Here is an 18,319-nt window from a genome sequence, read left to right as displayed (position 1 = left end):
TGGCAGCAGTGGAGCAGTGGGAGCAGTGGAGTTATAAAGCTTTTGTAGTTTTTGCATGCCATGTTTTCTTTAAGGAACATTCAGCAGAATCACGCAATAAAAGCTATTTGTATCGAATTTTATTTATTTTCCTGCGAAACATTTTTGACAAGCATACTCGTGGCATAGAAATAGAACTGTTTCCTGTTGTTGTCCTAACAAGGGCTTGCATCTCAATCAAAATTATTAGAGGTTTTATGGCGCTTTCAAAGTATTTAATATTTGCGCTTCTTTCCAAAGGAAATCCATTGAATAGGCAATTTCTCTTCTTCAATTCAATATAGGTGTCAAGCATGGCAAAAACTTTGTGAAGAAATATCTCCGTGAAACATCGATTGCTTTCAAAGAAAATGCTGCTAAAGAGGCAAAAATGGGCATTCGAGAAACGAAACTGGTGCATAACCTTCAGAATCGATCGTTTCCTTCAACAGATTCATGACACCCCTTTTGGCCAATCGCTTTATCTTCATTTTCTTCATGATCTCAGCTCGTTCCTCACAGTCGGTTCTTGGTATCCTGGTGTTTTTCGCGCGTTCCACTGTTTCTCGCACTTGTGTCGTGAACCGATGAAAAAACGCGCAGTCGTTTTCATTGCAATGCATTTCGAAAGTATGTGGTACTTGCGCCCATCCGCATATTCCAAAACAGACTGTCCCACAAGCAAGCACAACTAACGGGAGTGTTACGTATATCAAGCGCACTAGGGTGCCTGAAATGATTTTTTGGGAAATATTTTCTCGAATTTTATCAAAACAAAACACATTTTGATAGCACGGCATCGCGTTTATTTTTAAGAGAAAAAAAAATTCATGCGGCCGAGGAATGTCTTCTTCAAGTTATGAGAGATGATGATTACGTAGCCGAATATTCGCTCACTTACGCAGCAAAATCCCGAATTCAGGCCATTTTTCTCTGCAGCAGACTCAAAACTGAATTTAAGAAGCGTGAGAAAATTCAATACCTTGAAATTCCTTGAAGGTCCGTTAAATTTTTTTCACCTACATTTATGCTCAAATTTCCTGAGAACAAAATTCTCCGAATGGATTATTCACGAAAGTGATGCCAAATATACAGGACAAACTAATGTGGTTGGTACTATATTAAATTGGTTCAAAGCGCGGAAACCAGCTCTTGATTTGCTGCATGTTTTTCAGGATATATTAGTTTACTTCATTGTGGTAAATGCGCTTGATACGAGGTAGTGCGATTATTTAAAATTTTCGGTTTTCGAAAGATATAATCACCGGCTGAGCTGAATGGAAGAACAAACTCGGAAATAAAAATTAATCCCCTGAAAAATTTTCTCAGGTCTCGAAAAGCTCCACGAAAGTTCCCAGAGAATTTTCCTATGTTGTGCATACATATCGCTTTCACCCTTTATTCTTTAGTGGCCAGCATGTGCTAACAACAACAACAACAACAACAACAACATCATCAACAACAACAACAACAACAACAACAACAACAACAACAACAACAACAACAACAACAACAACAACAACAACAACAACAACAACAACAACAACAACAACAACAACAACAACAACAACAACAACAACAACAACAACAACAACAACAACAACAACAACAACAACAACAACAAAGGAACAGACAACGGACGATTTTGTTCGGGTTTGGTGTCCGTTGAATGAGTGCTTACGCAATAAAACAGGACCGTTAATAACGCACGATTAAGGACTTCAGTGGCTGCTATAAGGAGGGGGGGGGGTAGAGATATGTACAAAACATTGCCCAGTACTAAAGGGTGCTCTACATTACAAAATGTAATTTTACTCAGTGTGTTTTAAACTACCCCATTTTTCCAAGAGCGTTTGGAGCACAAAGTTATTTGCAGTCCTGTACGGTATAGTTTTGTAGTTGTACCGCTTCAAGGCCAGCCCCCGAAGCAATGAATTTCTCGTGTCACAGCTGAATACTTGTCGCCGTGTGAGCTAAGTTGCAAATTGGCAATGTTAAAAAACACGACATGAGGAAACAGAGCAAACAATTCTGGAAAAAAGCATTTTTGAGTTGAAAACAGTTTATGAAGGCAATTTTTTTCATATAATACGAAATTACAGCAAAAAAATCAACATATCTGAAGACCTGCCGACGGCAGTCTTGCATTTTTACGCTATTACCGTTTTTGCTATCGTCCAAAGCATCTCAATTGGCATCGACGAAAACGCGTTTAAAAAACGATTTTGTTACACGTCAAAAGAATGGACCATTACCTGAGACATTTCCATAAGAGTACCTTAAAATTTTTTCAATATTCAAAATTCTTTCTCGAGAATGTTGGACATGAATAATATTACGGGCCGCAAAGTGGGCACGGGAGTCCTGATCCGCTCGCATACGGCTACGACCCCTAAGCTCCAAGTCCTCGCTCGAAGTACTCGGCTCGAACTTCGTCAGGTAACCAAAATACCGGTATCCAACCAACTGCTCATTATAGATAATCGAACACAACAATATCTTGTGGTTTTCGTGATCTCCATACGCAACGAAGCCGTAACCCAAATTATCTGGAAAAAACAAAGTGCCTCGAATTTACAACACGCATGTGACGCGGACGAGACAGGAATGACCATAAAACTGCAGTAAAACTGCCCTCGACTGTTTCACTAGCTTTCTTGTGCGGAAGTCAGACATCATGCTTTCGTTTTATACGCCATTATGTTGCGCCTTTCCCAGATTCTTGGAGTGTTTTTCGACACTGATAGACGCAGGAAGAGGGAGGGAAAACTACAAAAAATGACCGGTTCAGTAAGTAAAAACACCGCGATCTTAAAATTGGTTGCCTTTTGGAACGACGCCAAGAACGAAAAAAAATACGGGCACATTAGGACATGATGTGTGTACCTAATGTTAATAAAAATGTACTGCTACCAGACCTATGAATAGAGATGAAACGGCTAAAACCACACACGCTGATGACATGCTCATTTTAGTAACGCAGAGCTAAGAGCGCAGTATTCTGGCTTGCGGTGTGAGCTGCGCAAGCTGGGTAGTTAGGAGGAAACCAAGGAAAAGAAAATCTTTTTCCGAAACTTTGAGAATATCTGGGAGCCTAGATAGCTTCGAAGGGTCTGCTAGAGAATAAAGTTCTCTTAGAAAAGAAAATGACGCAGTCGTTTTTTAAAGACGAGACATAAAAGAGAGACAGAAAATAAGTCCTAGGATTAGTATACAAAAGGAATTTTAAGCATCCAGTGGAAAACTGTACCCGAGGAAAGAGCAGGCAGGCACACAAAGAAATATGAGACAGAGAAGTGGTTGGCTAGAGGCAGTGTCCTAATCTTTCCCAAATGGCGCTGCAATCTGAGAACGTAAAAGTCGCAGCTCAATGTTTCTGTCACATTGCCCCTCAGAAAAGGCGGCAGGGAATTAAAAAGCGCTAGACGTAAAACAGAAAGGAAGCACAAATTAATGCTTTCTTTGCGGATTTATAAGGCGGAAAGAGGTCCTGTTCTATACACCGCGTTCGCTTGCCGAGCGCAGAATGGCAGCCGGACAAGGGAGGCGTGCGTCCGAAACAAAGCCTTCAGATGGCACGAACTGACTGCGGGAAAACGGCGACGAGAGAAAGCCAAATTCCTGGAAGCCCTGATTTAGCTTATGACAAAGTGTGGGTCGTTCAGGATTCGGCTCCCTCGAGAAGTTTGCTTCATGCTGGAGGTACAGCCTGCTATAAATCAGATGCTAACGAGGCATAGGGTGGCGAGTCAAGAGAGCGAAGCTGGTGTACAACAGTCATTATGTGACTCTATTATGTGGCTCTGGCATTGTTTTTTGCCTCACGCTTGCCAATTTTAATTAAGGACACCGTCTTCAAATAGCTGCCTAATAAGACCATCTGCTTTAGACCTCTCTTAAACAGCTGCGGTAACGTATGGCTTCACGGACGTTTTTAACGACTATGGCTGCGACGATGAGAAACAAAATTTGTCCTCCAATTATTTTCATTAACGACCAAAGTTTTAAAGCACTGGAGAATATATTAAAACGACATTCCAGAACTTTCGAGAAAAGTGTCATCAGGACATCCTGAGTAGAAACATGCTTTCTATACACCCCACCCTCCCCCTTCTCCTCACTGATTCCAAGTGTTGCAAATGGGTCGCAAGCCCCAAGGGTAGCGTTGGCCTGGCGGCCTGGGGCACAGCTGGAAACATCCGAAGGTCCTGGCAAAGGATGAGTCGACTGGCAACATAACTTGTTTATTCTGGCATCGCAAAAGAGCAGCCGGTCAGGGCGACCACGTTACTCGCAGGAAGAAATCGAAGTCTCTCCTTGGCGTCCGGGGCAGCTGCCTTTTATACCCTCGGAGTCGAGGGCAAGAAGGAACGGCACGGGATGAGGCGCCCGATACGGCGACGCTCGGACATGTTCAGACGTGACGTGCGCGTCCGCCGGGCCGGCGCCGGTCAGACCTCCTCGCCTCCCAGTTGGGGAGCTCCTCTCCCCGGCTGCCGCGCTTTGACAAGCGTGGGCACCAACATGCACACACACACACACACACACACACACACACACACACACACACACACACACACACACACACACACACACACACACACACACACACACACACACACACACACACACACACACACACACACACACAAACACACACACACACACACACGACGACACGTGGCATTGAAACCTGCCTGGACGAGCTTGGCGGGAGGCGTTACGGCAGCACTGAACGGGCCCAAAATGACCGCCACTTTGAACGAAGCCCCGGCGTCCGTTGCATCCGCGCCGGCTATACCGCGCGTCGTAGGCGAAACGTAACAGACCGCCCCGCCGGGAGAAGGAGGTCCCGATGGTCAGGGGACTGCATCCGCTGTCCGGAGGGATGTCGCTCGATGATGCTCGTAATCGAAACCGGTCGTTTCTCGACGTTGCTTGAGCGCAGCGCACAGAGAAGGCCTCGTTCTCAGGTTCAGGATCACACAGGACACTGCAAAGTGACTTCGGGAGAGTTGCCATTTTTGTGCTCGTTCGCAGCAAGCGTTAGAACTACGCCGAAACGCAACCGCTCAGTCAGCAAGCACGAGACAACCCCCACTAAGCTCTGCCAGGCTCTTTCCCCTTTTATACTACTGCCTAGTTCCTTACAGTAGTCAAGCAGCACTCAGAACGCGTCCACAAATTGGAAAATTGCACTAGAAAGCACATAATCACTTTGAAACACTAAAAAAAGCAATATGTTAAAAATCCTGCCTCAGGAAGAAAACATCAGTAACAAACAACTTTGAGGCGGATTCCTACGTTAGGGGCTTCGACTTAAGCCATCGGCGTTACCGTTGAGACTCCCCTTTTTGTAACGCACCTCAAAGGAATATTGTTGCAAAGCGAGGCTCCAGCGCAGGAGGCGGCCATTTTTGGGAGAGATGGTCTGCAGCCATTGGAGAGGGCAGTGATCCGTCTCAATGATAAACCTCGAGCCGGCTAGGTAGCATGACAATTTCTGAACGGCCCACACGAGACACGCACACTCTTTCTCGGTGGCGCTGTACGCCTGCTCACGACAGGTCAGCTTACGACTAGCATACAGGACGGGGTGTTCCACTTCTCCATTTTCCCGTTGGCACAGTACAACGCCCATGCCTCGCTCACTAGCATCGCACTGAACAACGAACCCTTTTGTGTAGTCTGGCGATCGTAGCAAAGGCTGGCTTGTTAGGGCGCTCTTTAGGGCGCTAAATGCTCTTTCCTTTGTCTCGCTCCAGACAAATGTTTGGGGCTCTGTTTTTCTTAGAGCATCCGTCAGGGGAGCCGCGATATCGGAGTACCTGGGGATGTACCTCTGATAGTAGCCGGCGACACCTAAGAACGACCGAATATCGGTCTTCGTGCGCGGTTGCGGGAAGTCTCGCACAGCGGCCACCTTTATTTCAGAGGGGCGGCGACGACCCTGTCCAATCACGTGACCGAGGTAGACAACCTCGGCCTGTGCTAATTGGCACTTGGGAGCCTTGACTGTCAAGCCCGCTTCGCGCAGGCGGGTTAGCACTGCCCGCAAGTGTGCCATATGCTCAGACCAGGATGCGGAGAATATCGCTACGTCGTCTAAATACGGTAAAGCGAATTCTTCCTGTCCCCGCAACACTTTGTCCATGAGGCTTGAAAAGCAGTATGGCGCGTTCTTCAAACCAAAACTCAAAATTTTAGGACGGAATGTTCCCATTGGTGAAATGAACGCCGCACACCTACTAGCCTCTTCTGTAAGTGGAACCTGCCAATAACCCCTGACAAGATCTAGGGTGGAAATAAACTGAGCGCTACTAACTTTCTCAAGGCGCTCCTCGATGTTAGGGATCGGATAAATTTGATCCTTAGTGATGGAATTAAGCCTGCGGTAGTCGACGCAAGGACGAGGTTCCTTGCCCGGTACCTCAACTAAAATCAAAGGGGAGGTATAATCACTCTCACCCGCCTCAATAACACCGAGCTGTAGCATTTTCTTTACCTCAGCCTCCATAATATCGCGCTGGCGGGGTGACACCCGGTACGCCTTGGATCGTACTGGTTCTGGGGAGGTAAGTTCTATATCATAAGTAAGGACAGAAGTCCTGCCAGGACTCTCAGAGAACTGACCTTGAAACTCTTGTAAGAGTTGGTGTAGTTCGGTTTTCTGCTCAGCCGACAGCGGTGCTTTCATGATTAAGTCACTAATGACCTGATGAGTGTCTTCCCTGTTCGTCACTGAGCCTAGTCCCGGAAGCTCGACCGGGAGCTCTTCTAACTTTACCGTGTCGGGCATTCCCTCTCCAGTACCTGGTGCCTTCAACGCTACAGGCTCAATTTTATCCAGTTCGGACGTGCTCGGAATATCAGTTTGCTGCGCCTCCGACCCTTTTTCATTGTTCGACAACGTCGGCCCCGCAGCTACCGCCTTTGCAGCGAGCTCCCGAACTCTGGATCTGATTAAGGCCTGAACGCTAGCCTCACCAAACAAAAGCCCCTTCTCGCGCAGGAGGTGATCGGACCTGTTCGAAAATAGGTACGGGTACTGGGGGGGGGGGGGGGGGGGGGCAGCATAGATGACACTACGGCCTCCGTCTCAAGTGCTCCGAAAGGTCCTTCAATAAGCACTTTTGCTACGGGCAGACACACGCTATGAGCTTCCACGGCTTGCTTGATCCATGCGCACTCGCCCGTGAACATATCGGGTTCTACGTAAGAGGGGTGAACTACATATATTGTAGCTGCAGAATCACGAAGCACTCGGCACTCTTTCCCGTTCACGAGGAAGTCTCGCATGTTAGGCTCGAGAAGCTTCACGTTCTCGTCAGTGCTACATACTGACAAACACACGACTTTTCTTTTTGTTTCTGGACACTGCGCCGAAAAGTGACCCGGCTTCTGGCACGTATAACACACGCGCGCTTGCCTCCTCTCGAACCGCTTTCTGCGTTCGGCTTCGGCTGCCGCCGTCTCCTTACGTTCGGTAGGACTGCTTTCACTCGCATCCGCACTACGTGTGTCCCCCCTTGCTCTCATGGGTGTGAACTTCGGCCTCTCAGACTCGGAGCCAAATTCACCCTTTTGACCGTCCTTAGCTCCGCGAGCCCGACGCGTCACAAACTCCTCGGCTAGCTCGGCGGCTTTAGCCACTGTACTAACGTCTGGCCTATCCAAGACCCAATACCGCACGTTCTCAGGTAACCTACTATAAAACTGTTCTAGCCCGAAATACTGCAGAATTTTCTCGTGGTCACCAAACGCTTTCTCTTCTTTGAGCCACTCCTGCATGTTTGACATAAGCCTGTAGGCAAACTCTGTATATGACTCGCTTCTGCCTTTTTCATTTTCCCGAAACTTCCGACGGAACGCCTCCGCTGACAGCCTGTACGTTTTTAGCAGACTCGATTTCACTTGGTCGAAATCCTCTGCCTCCTCTCTCTTCAAGCGAGCGACTACGTCGGCCGCCTCGCCGGGTAACAAAGTGAGCAAGCGCTGTGGCCACGTTTCCCGAGAGAACCCCTGCTTCTCGCACGTTCGCTCAAAGTTAACCAGGAACAAACCAATGTCCTCTCCAAGCTTAAACGGCCGCATCAGGTCAGTCATTTTGAACGATACTCGTTCTCCTGCACCGTGTGCCTGACTTCCATTACGAGCGCGTTCCATCTCTACCTCGAGACGCTTCATTTCCAAAGCGTGTTGACGGTCGCGCTCTTCTTTCTCTTTTTGCTCTTTACGTTCGCGCTCTTCTTTCTCTTTTTGTCTTTACGTTCGCGCTCGTCTTTCTCTTTATATTTTTGTTCTTTACGTTCGCGCTCGTCTTTCTCTTTTTGCTCCCTCTCCTCAATGGTCTCAAGGCATTCCGACAGCTCGTCATCCTCAGCCTCAAACTCAAGAATAGCCCTTAGCAGTTCTGGTTTTCTGAGTTTGTCTGAGACATCCAGACCCAACTCTCTTGCAAGCTCCAGCAATTTCGGTTTGCGCAACGACTTCAAATCCATGGCTGCTCCGAATGCTGCTTTCTCTACTGCCTACTATTGTCTTGCCGCAAACTAACCCGGCAGCAACGACAACCACAATTACAAGCTCTGTTTCTGACACTAACAAAAGCCTGGCAAAACTCAGAAGAAGAAAGTCCCGCACTCACCAAACCTCGCAGCCAAGAATTCAGCGCAGTCGTTCCGCTGCAGACAACCAGTCATCACACAGGGCTCGTTGCACTGCTCCCGGATGGTCGTTGTGCTGCTCAGCATACAGTTGACCGCATATCTTCGCTGCTGGCCTCCGTTGTCGCGATCTCACCGCTGGCAACCAGTTGTTGCAAATGGGTTGCAAGCCCCAAGGGTAGCGTTGGCCTGGCGGCCTGGGGCACAGCTGGAAACATCCGAAGGTCCCGGCAAAGGATGAGTCGACTGGCAACAGAACAACTTGTTTATTCTGGCATCGCAAAAGAGCAGCCGGTCAGGGCGACCACGTTACTCGCAGGAAGAAATCGAAGTCTCTCCTTGGCGTCCGGGGCAGCTGCCTTTTATACCCTCGCAGTCGAGGGCAAGAAGGAACGGCACGGGATGAGGCGCCCGATACGGCGACGCTCGGACATGTTCAGACGTGACGTGCGCGTCCGCCGGGCCGGCGCCGGTCAGACCTCCTCGCCTCCCAGTTGGGGAGCTCCTCTTCCCGGCTGCCGCGCTTTGACAAGCGTGGGCACCAACAGCACACACACACACACACACGACGACACGTGGCATTGAAACCTGCCTGGACGCGCTTGGCGGGAGGCGTTACGGCAGCACTGAACGGGCCCAAAATGACCGCCACTTTGAACGAAGCCCCGGCGTCCGTTGCATCCGCGCCGGCTATACCGCGCGTCGTAGGCGAAACGTAACACAAGCAATCTGTCATGCAATTTCAAACGGCAGAGGAGGCGGAGAACTTCAGACAAGACGCTTGAAATAGAGCGCTTTTCATCGATCTCTCAACTTACATCATCGGCACGCACCGTTCTAGAAATGTTCCCTCGGTGAGCAGTTTTACGATGTCGCGACAGCCTTTGCTTCCTGTGTATTTTCTGCTATTCTGGGAAAACCTTTGACATCACGATGTTCGCTGCCATTAATTGAAGCCGCTAATTTGAACCGCATTCCGCCTTGCCGAAGACCCCGATTCTGCTTTCATTCAGAATTGAGGCTGTCGCGATGCGCACTGAACTGCCTTTCTCGCTAGTTACTCGCCTTTTTCGGCCAAGCGTATTTTGTTGCAGTCAATACACGCTGCCGCCTCAGCCTTTCTGAAACCGGGTGCTGCTTGGCATAAAGCTTTGTACCAAAAGCTAAGAGATAGTGATGTACAGGGTCGATCACACTTTTCTAGAGCGCTCGGGCGGTGTGCTGCGGAGAAAATGAAGTGAATCCTTTTCGCAACTGCTTTGCTAGCGTTAAGGCGCTGATTCCTGTGCGGTTCGCGTGTCTATTTGGCCGCTCTCCAGCGCAAGCATTATCAGACCAAAGTCAATGCCCGGTTTATAATGTTGCCTTATTTCTCCCGGACGGCACCTCTCGAGCCCTCTAGACAAGTGTGATCGACTCGGTACCAGACAGATTTCTGTGTACCACTAACCGTTATTAAAACCATGACTTCATGCCCTCCGTAGCGCCTCGCTGGCTTTCAAACTCAAAACCGGCGCTTTCTCAAGTGGTGTGACGTGACTGCTACCTTCGCTTGACTTTCCTTGCAAGTGCCTTCAGTACGTAATAATTGTAGCGGGGTGAGATCTCCTGAGAAGCATAAGGACAATGTGTAACGGTGAATACTTGATCGCATAGGAAGCAGGACAGAATGAACATAAAGCGTTGGTACATTCCCAACATCACCGGCTGTCTCGAAATTGACAATTTATTTTCACTACTGAACAAGGAAAATGGAGCCAATATTGATTACTAATACACTCCTAGAATTAATGATTTTGTGGCGGCTATATGTATTTAGTGTTTTGTTAACGGGGCGGCACTCATCAGAAGTAACCAATTTTGTTTCATATTGTACAGCTCCAATGCTATGCGTTTATACTGTGAGGATAATACTTGGCAAAGCATTCAAAGTTCCCCTGATGTCTTCCAATGAAAGCCCAGTTTCAAAAACTCTTCGCAGTTTGGAACTGCTCATGATTGCCCGGTGGTGTGGCTCCGGGGTAAGACGCAATAGCCGACGTACAGTAGACTGTAAGCGCCAAAATCACAACCCGTAAAAAATGCAAACTTCATTTTCGTGGGGCGAGCAATCATATCAATTGGGCTCTCTATGTGACCGTCATCATCACACTGAAAAATCTCAGAGGAGGGCAAAGGCCTCTCCCGTGTCTCTTTAATAAACCCTGTCTTGTGCCAGCTGCGGCCATCTTATCAGCGCAAAGTTCTTAATCTCATCCTACCCCCTATCTGCCGCCCCTGCTACGCTTGCCTTCTCTTGGAATCTGCTCCGTTACCCTTAAGGACCATCGGTTATCTTGCCTTCTCATTACATGCCCTGCCTACATCCTTTTCTGCGACTTTACTTCGACTAAGGTGTTATTAACCCGCATTTGATCCTTGACCCGCTCTGGCCTCTTCCTCTCTCTTAATGTTGCACCTAACATTTTCATTTTTGTAGCTCGCTGATGTTGTTATCCTGACAGAAAGGCACGTCACCACACCGGGGGATCGGTCAAGAAGTGGGCTACAGAGTTTTTCAGATGAATTTCTTCATAGACGAAAATAAAATGAATGCGGAGGAAGAGCGAAGTGAGCAGCAAGTAGAAACACCTGAATAAAACGGGAAATGGCAAACGCATGCAGGAGATCGAAACTGTGGAATTTGCGCTGCGTTGCCCTCAATTTAGGTTGAACTCTTTTTGTTATCCTCTACATTTCTGGCTCATTGGTGAGTGCAGGTAAAATACAGCTCTTACATACTGATCTCTCCAGTGATATCGGTATACTGCCAATCAAGTTCTAAGAGGATCTACTAGGTGCGCTGCACCCCATCCTTATTCTTGTAAATTTCGCTCTAGTGATTTGGATCTGCAGTAGTACTTGACCTGGGTAGAAGTATTCGCTTGCTACTTCCAGTACCTTGCTAAAAATGCAAACTTTTGTTCCGTTCCGGGACTGTTCAACATATTTTGGTTTTCTGCATGTTAATTTTTGGATGCACCGTTTTGGTCTAGCTGCCGGTATGACGCATTGTTCCTTCTTTGTTGTTCATCTCCTGAGTGAATTAGCAAGCCGATGTCATCAAGGAATCGAAGATTACTGGGGTATTCTCCGTTAACTCTTATTCTCAACTGCTCCCACTCGTCTTCTGAATACCTCCTGTGAACACGCAGTGAATTGGATTGGCGTTATTATGTCTCCCTGCCTGACACCCTTCCTTATTGGAAATTTTTGTTGACTTTATGAAAGAGTATGGTAGCGTTGCAGCCGTTATAGATATCTTGTATTATTTTTACAAAGGGCTCCTCTACAACCTAATGCCGCAACGGCTGCATGACTGCTCAGGTTTCGACTGAGTCAGATGCTTTCTCGCATCTATGAAGGCTATATATAGAAGTTGTTATGTTCAGAACATTTCTCTATCACGCGATTGACAGTGTGGTAACGGTCGAATGTCGAGTATCCTTTACGAAAGCCGGCCTGATCGTTTTGCGGATAGAAGTCTAAGTATGCCCTGACTGTATTAGCCATTACCTTAGTAAATGCCCTATAAGCAACGGACAGTAAGCTGATCAGTCTGTAATTTTTTAAGTCCTTGACATCTCGTTTCTTAAGGATTAAGATTATGTTAGAATTCTTACAAATTTCTGACGCTCTCGAGGTCATCGGACGTAGCTAGATGTGCGCACACTCATTTTAGTCTTGATGGAGCATCCAGACTCGCTGTTTAGCGCGAGGTTTTGCGGAATAAATTGTTGCATTGATATTACTATTGCGCGACTCGCCTGGCCATTCTCATCTTGTCACCACATCCACTCTTCAAAGCCTCCACACTCCTTATGACGAAGGACTGCCTCTGGCACAGCCAACCTGTACCTGTCGTTCTGTATGCAGGGAAGAGGGTAACACTCCCTCGCTATCTTATACGAGCAGAGAGGTCAGCTTCAAATGTTCCAAGTCAGGAGTGCCCTCCCACCGGAAGTTACTCGAAATTGGTATCAGTTCAGAGGCTTGTCTTCCGATCTTGTGTCCAGTACCAAACACATTAAGTAGGAACCGGCATCCACCATCTACTCGTTTCTGCACAGCTTTAAAACTTGTGGTGCGCTTCGGCGTCTTTTAGCCATGTAAGCTACGTTTGCGGTTCGCGGGCGCTTTTTTTTTCGCAGCCGAGACACTAGTGGGTTAAGCACCACTGCGCACTACCGACCTGTCGACCGAACTGTGGCGTTGGCCTGCATGTGATCCCAATGAGGATGCGAGACTTTATAAGGGTGGTCAAAACGGACTCCTGCCTGATCGCCGCTGATGCAGTAGCATGCTGTCGGCAAGCCGACTCAGCCGCCGACTTGACATTGATGGACGAAGAAACGGCACCTTACACAGCGGTGTAGGGGCTGCGAACCAGGAGCTTGTCGTAATAGAAGCGGTATTTTCTCTTGAGTCTGCAAGATCTGCAGCCACTTTTATTGTACCGCATGAAATACGCGTTTGTTCCGCGGCCTATTTTTCGTGCAGCATGATACCTGTATTTTATTGTTTTAGGATGGTCAACTCCTTGCGCTTCCCTGCCCTTTGTGAACATTGAATTCTCGAGATCCTTCCACCGCACGCTCTACGCCGCAGCTACATTTTTTGTTCAGCATTTTAAGAGCTTCTGTTGTTTCATAATAAATCATGTTTAAAATACTCCTGGCAAGTGTAGCCCTCTTCAAGGCGAATAATGCTTTGCGGAAACCGTTCCTCAGAGCCGTGGCCTTCTTAGTGACAGAAGTCTGGCCGGGGCTTTCGCTAGACAGTGCATCCTATGGCGAATCGACGCAGTTCGCGTCATTGGTCTCTCCGAGGCTTCATTCGATCAGTCAAGCGCTTTTCCTTGATGCCACCATCTGGCTTGTTTCGTTCATATCACTATTTATTTTTTGAGCCTTTATGCAATAAACGTCGGTTAAAAAAAGGTCTGCGTACACCACGCTGTTCTTCATCCATTGTTATTGTCTTTGAAGAATTAGAGTAAGCTTATGTACGTCTATAAATAGATTTAAACGAATTTGTTTTTATATAACAAGTTTATATAACCTAACACTAATTATAAAAAAAACAACAGTTCGTTTCTCTGCTGCCACTCTATGTAACTCATTACCAGTTGCCATTAAGCAATCATCAAATATCTGTACTTTTAAACCCGCCATTCGTCAGTTTTTACAATCTCCTAATAGTATTTCTCATGATAAATGGTACTAATTTTGTCAATTATATCATTCTATGATTTTTGTTTTGTGTTGTTCTGTACGCTATTAGGTGTGTAATCATTTTTCATTCAAATAAGTGTTTGCATTCTTTCTCGTATCTCACTCACTGTTCTTTAGTTATGCCAACAACTTTAAAATTTTTGCATCTGCTGACTGTATATATATATTTTTACAATTGTTCTTACAGGAGGTCCCGTCCAAAGTCTCTGACCTTGAGAATTCCTTCTTTATTTCAGTGTTTTTTTTTATTCTTGTACACTAAACATGCAAAGTTTATTTTGGAATATGAAACGATGTTCCAGCATTCCTGGTGAAAGTACGTTGGGAACAATACCTGGTGTTTTCGCATCAACAGATTTTAATGGGTCGTTCTGAGAAAGTTCCCTTGCTATCTGAATTACCATGCATCGTTAAGAAACTTCGTTATATTAGGTAAAAGACACTATATGTTTCGAGAAGTACATAAGGGTGCCGTGAGAAAACGAGAGCGTAGACAGCTATGTTAGCGACAGAAACGCCGTTTTGAAACAATCTTGCTCACGAAGCAGGTGTTTCTGACGATCAGGTCGTTACCTTGGAAGAATCTGAGTTTACGTCAGGTTTGCTATACCTTTTACTGCAGCCGGAACTTTGCGAAAATGGATGAAGTGAAATGTTAGGAGCGTTTGCGTACACTGAATAGAAGAATATGACTACTTGTATGTTCTTTTCGAGACAGTTAGGGAATGCTGTGATACCGAAGCAGGTTCGCTGGCCGCAGGTGCTGCTGGAGCTGGTTATGTTGATAAAATAATCGTACATGTGATATTTCAGGTATGTCTTATGAAGTTTTTTATACTTGTGAGAAAGAAACTGATGTTAGCACGAGCCTGCTGTAGACGTCGCATTGAAAGGCGCCGGTTAGGCGAAAGACAACGCGTGAGATGAGGATGTGTTGCCCACAGTAGAGAGACCCTTTGCCTGAACTACCATTGGAGACAAAATCGCCTGATGGCTATTTTACGCATTCCTGTGATGATGACATACTTTCACACATCCCTCCACAGTCAAATGTTTTTTTTTTCAGTTCCGGAGAATGCTAACAAGCCACTTTGTCGGGCGCCAGTGAGCTCGAGTAGTTCTTAGTCTGCCTACTGCATGTCAAAGTCTCGTAAATTCTGGAGCAATGAAATGCGATTTGGAAAGGTTGCAGAGGCAATGCCATACGGCGGGTTGCTAGTCGTGGAATGCAATATTCACTTGAAAGGCAACACCTTCGGGCGAAGAGAGAGAGAGAACAAAAACAGGTTGTTCAAAATCCGCCCTCTGATCAACATTCTGCTTCGAAACTTTTATGCTGCACCGAAATAGGAATAACTGTTCGCTGATAAGCAGGTAGTGCGTTCCACGGGACTCAGCATCATTAAAAAGTTCGTACCCAAGAAACCACCTAATTAGGTTTTGGCGCTTCGCAAAACCCACAAATCTCTCGTACAAAAATTTTGAGCCTGTACTGAAGAAATGCTCCCAGTCCCGGTATATCGATATCTAACTTCAGCTGTATCATATTGCTCCAGTCAATCTAAACAACTCTTTAAAACAAAGGCGAACTCTAGATTTATCGAAATTAGCTTGTATCTTTTAAACTTCTTGTCGACAAGGCCCTCCGTGGTATTTTGCGATGGGCAACGAACGTACGAATCGAATTCCCGGCAGCAGTATGGCGATTGATGCTGTGATGAGGACAAAATGAATAGGAAACTATGAAGATAAAGTAGCCACGGTAATTGGAATAAATGTGATTGTCGTAAAGTGGCACGAGAACCGAGGCGCAAGACTCGCCGACACATGTCTTAGTGCTCTGCAAATAGGACATCGCCAGAAGTATGATAGGATGAAGGAGATAACCCATGAAGTGTCCCAGCCGGCAATTGTTGCCATATGGGAATCATTTATGGGTGTTGTAGATGCACCTCATGCGCTGATGACATGTCACATGATCGGTCTGATGTTGAAGGAAGGCTACAACCGATACTTTTATCACTTTCCGGACGCGGCTGCAGTCAACGCCTGGCTACTATTATCACCGGACAGCTATGCTGTTGGGGTGGCCAGAAAAGTACTACGACTTGACCTGGCGCTCATTTCGTCCATCGCAAGCAGCATTTTTTGGCACTCATTTCGTCCATAGCAAGCAGCCTTTCTTTCCAAAACGTAGACTTCGTTAAGTAATGGGGCCCACCATCATTTTTATTCAAGCAAAATTTTAGCAATGCAGCAATATCCGGATATCTCGCCAAAAGCTAGAAGAAACGCAGAAGTAAGAGTTGTGCTTCTGATTTAAATTGTTGTGTCATTATTATATCGAACGAGGCCGCTTATCTTGCGCAATAATAGAAGCAGTCGAGATTCATCGTTCTAACGTTCAACGCGCAAGCCACCATCCCTCCCTTTGCCTTGGCAGGAACTGGAATTACAGAATCCAATTGCAACATTGCCTGAAATTTGGTAGAGTGCCCAGTTAGAGGTGCTAAGTCAAGTGGCCTGTAACGTTCTCTTCTGCATTCACACGGTCATTCTCAACATCATGGGTGATGTCGAAGCACCATTTTTTTGTAATATTCAATGTCATTTAGCACGTGCGCACAGCCGAGAGAACTAGAAGCTGGTAACGATGCATAGTCTTCTCCACGCTCCCATCACGGTCATTGAATCACTACTGTCTTCTTTTTATTTGTTTTGCAATGAATGTGTTAATGGCTTAGTTTTAAATCTGCCTTTGTTTAAGATTGATTTTTTCTTGGGTCTTTCGTATTGCGCTCTTTTTCGTTTGAATGTTCTGAAGAGTCTTTCTTGGTTTTATATTTTTTCCCGCCCATTTTTGACCAGTTTTTATAACTTTTACGTGTTACTTTTTTGCCACGGCTCTTTAAAGCATCTGTTTTAACTTCTTTTCTTGTCTCTCTTTTTGTATTTTTTTTAGTTTCGCGTCATTCCACTGATTACCGCGGATCGTGCAGGAATAGCTAGTTTTCAACCGCTTTCTGCTGCCTATATAAACGTTTTCCTCCAAAATAATTGTTGTCAGTGCTCTTGTGTGTCTCATTATTAGTGTTTATTGCTGTTCCTCCAAGCCTTTCCTTCGTGGTTTAATGCTACTACTCAACGAGTCAAGCTCACGTGCGACATAGGTGAGTGTTTTGAGGGAAGCGGGCATCGTAATGGAATTTTTGTTTACTTATCCAAAGTTTCGACACCATCTGATAATGCGAACTTCCGTCGTAAATTTTACTCTATTCTGCGTAATCTTCTACTCGTCATTTGGATTTTTAGCTTTCCTACTTCGCTTTCGGAGTTTGTATACTGTAATACAATTATGTCCTCTCCTGCTGCTGTTTCATGCGGCCCTCCACAAGGCTCTGTTTAAGGCCCCCTTCTTTTCTTATTATAAGTTAATGACAAGTTGCGATGTGTACCCGCTCAAATTTTGCTTTAATCTGATTATTCCTTAATGTTATACGCTATTAACAAAGTTGTATATTATGAACTGCTCTAGACTCATTAGGCAAATTTTGTAAGTGGAGCAAGAAATCGCCAAAGGAACATTATTTTCACTGGTACTGTCTCCATGTCACTTTATAGAAGCACGTCTCCCTCTCTTTTCACGTACTGATCTAGCAATGAGGATTTGCATAATAGGAATACAAAAATCTCGGTCCTTACTTTTCTTGTGACTTATTATGGTCGAAAACCATCCATTTCACGGCTAACCAAATTTTTAAAAGCTCCGGATACCTGCACCGCCAGTTACGGAAGACCTCGACGGAAACCAAGCTCTTAATATACAAAACGCTTGCCCGCCCATTTTGATTAAGCCTGTGACACTCCAAAGCTGATTATAAAAACTCAATAACTATGCCAAATATTGTTCGCCGTTTTCTCATTACACAGCATTAAATATTTCTCACCGCTCCCTAGGAGGCCCTAAATTCATAGACACTCTTCATTGTCAACGCCTTGCATCTTTAAATATTTACTTGAACGGTAACAACCCTGCCATGCTTACGAACTTTCATATGCCGTAAACTTACTCCTTCTTTTTTATCATTTCACTGACAAGCATATATACAGCTTCTTTCTTTTCATCATAGAACTCTAGAATTTGTTGCTTGAAAGTATCCTTTCATTCAAGTGCTTAAGTTTTTGGGCAGCAATTCTTTATTATTATTGTTATTCCTGAGATCCCATTCTTATTTTTTTTTGTTACCTGTGCGCCACTCTTGGAATGGCATCACAGATGCTGCACTTGCAAAACTAAACAAATAAATAGTTGAAAGGAGATCCTACAGTTACGTCGTACAGCCTTTTCTTTCTGGATCACAT

This window comes from Amblyomma americanum, chromosome 7 (genome assembly GCF_052857255.1).
Source record: "Amblyomma americanum isolate KBUSLIRL-KWMA chromosome 7, ASM5285725v1, whole genome shotgun sequence".
In the NCBI taxonomy this organism is placed as follows: Eukaryota; Metazoa; Arthropoda; class Arachnida; order Ixodida; family Ixodidae; genus Amblyomma; species Amblyomma americanum.
This window is presented reverse-complemented; position numbering follows the sequence as displayed.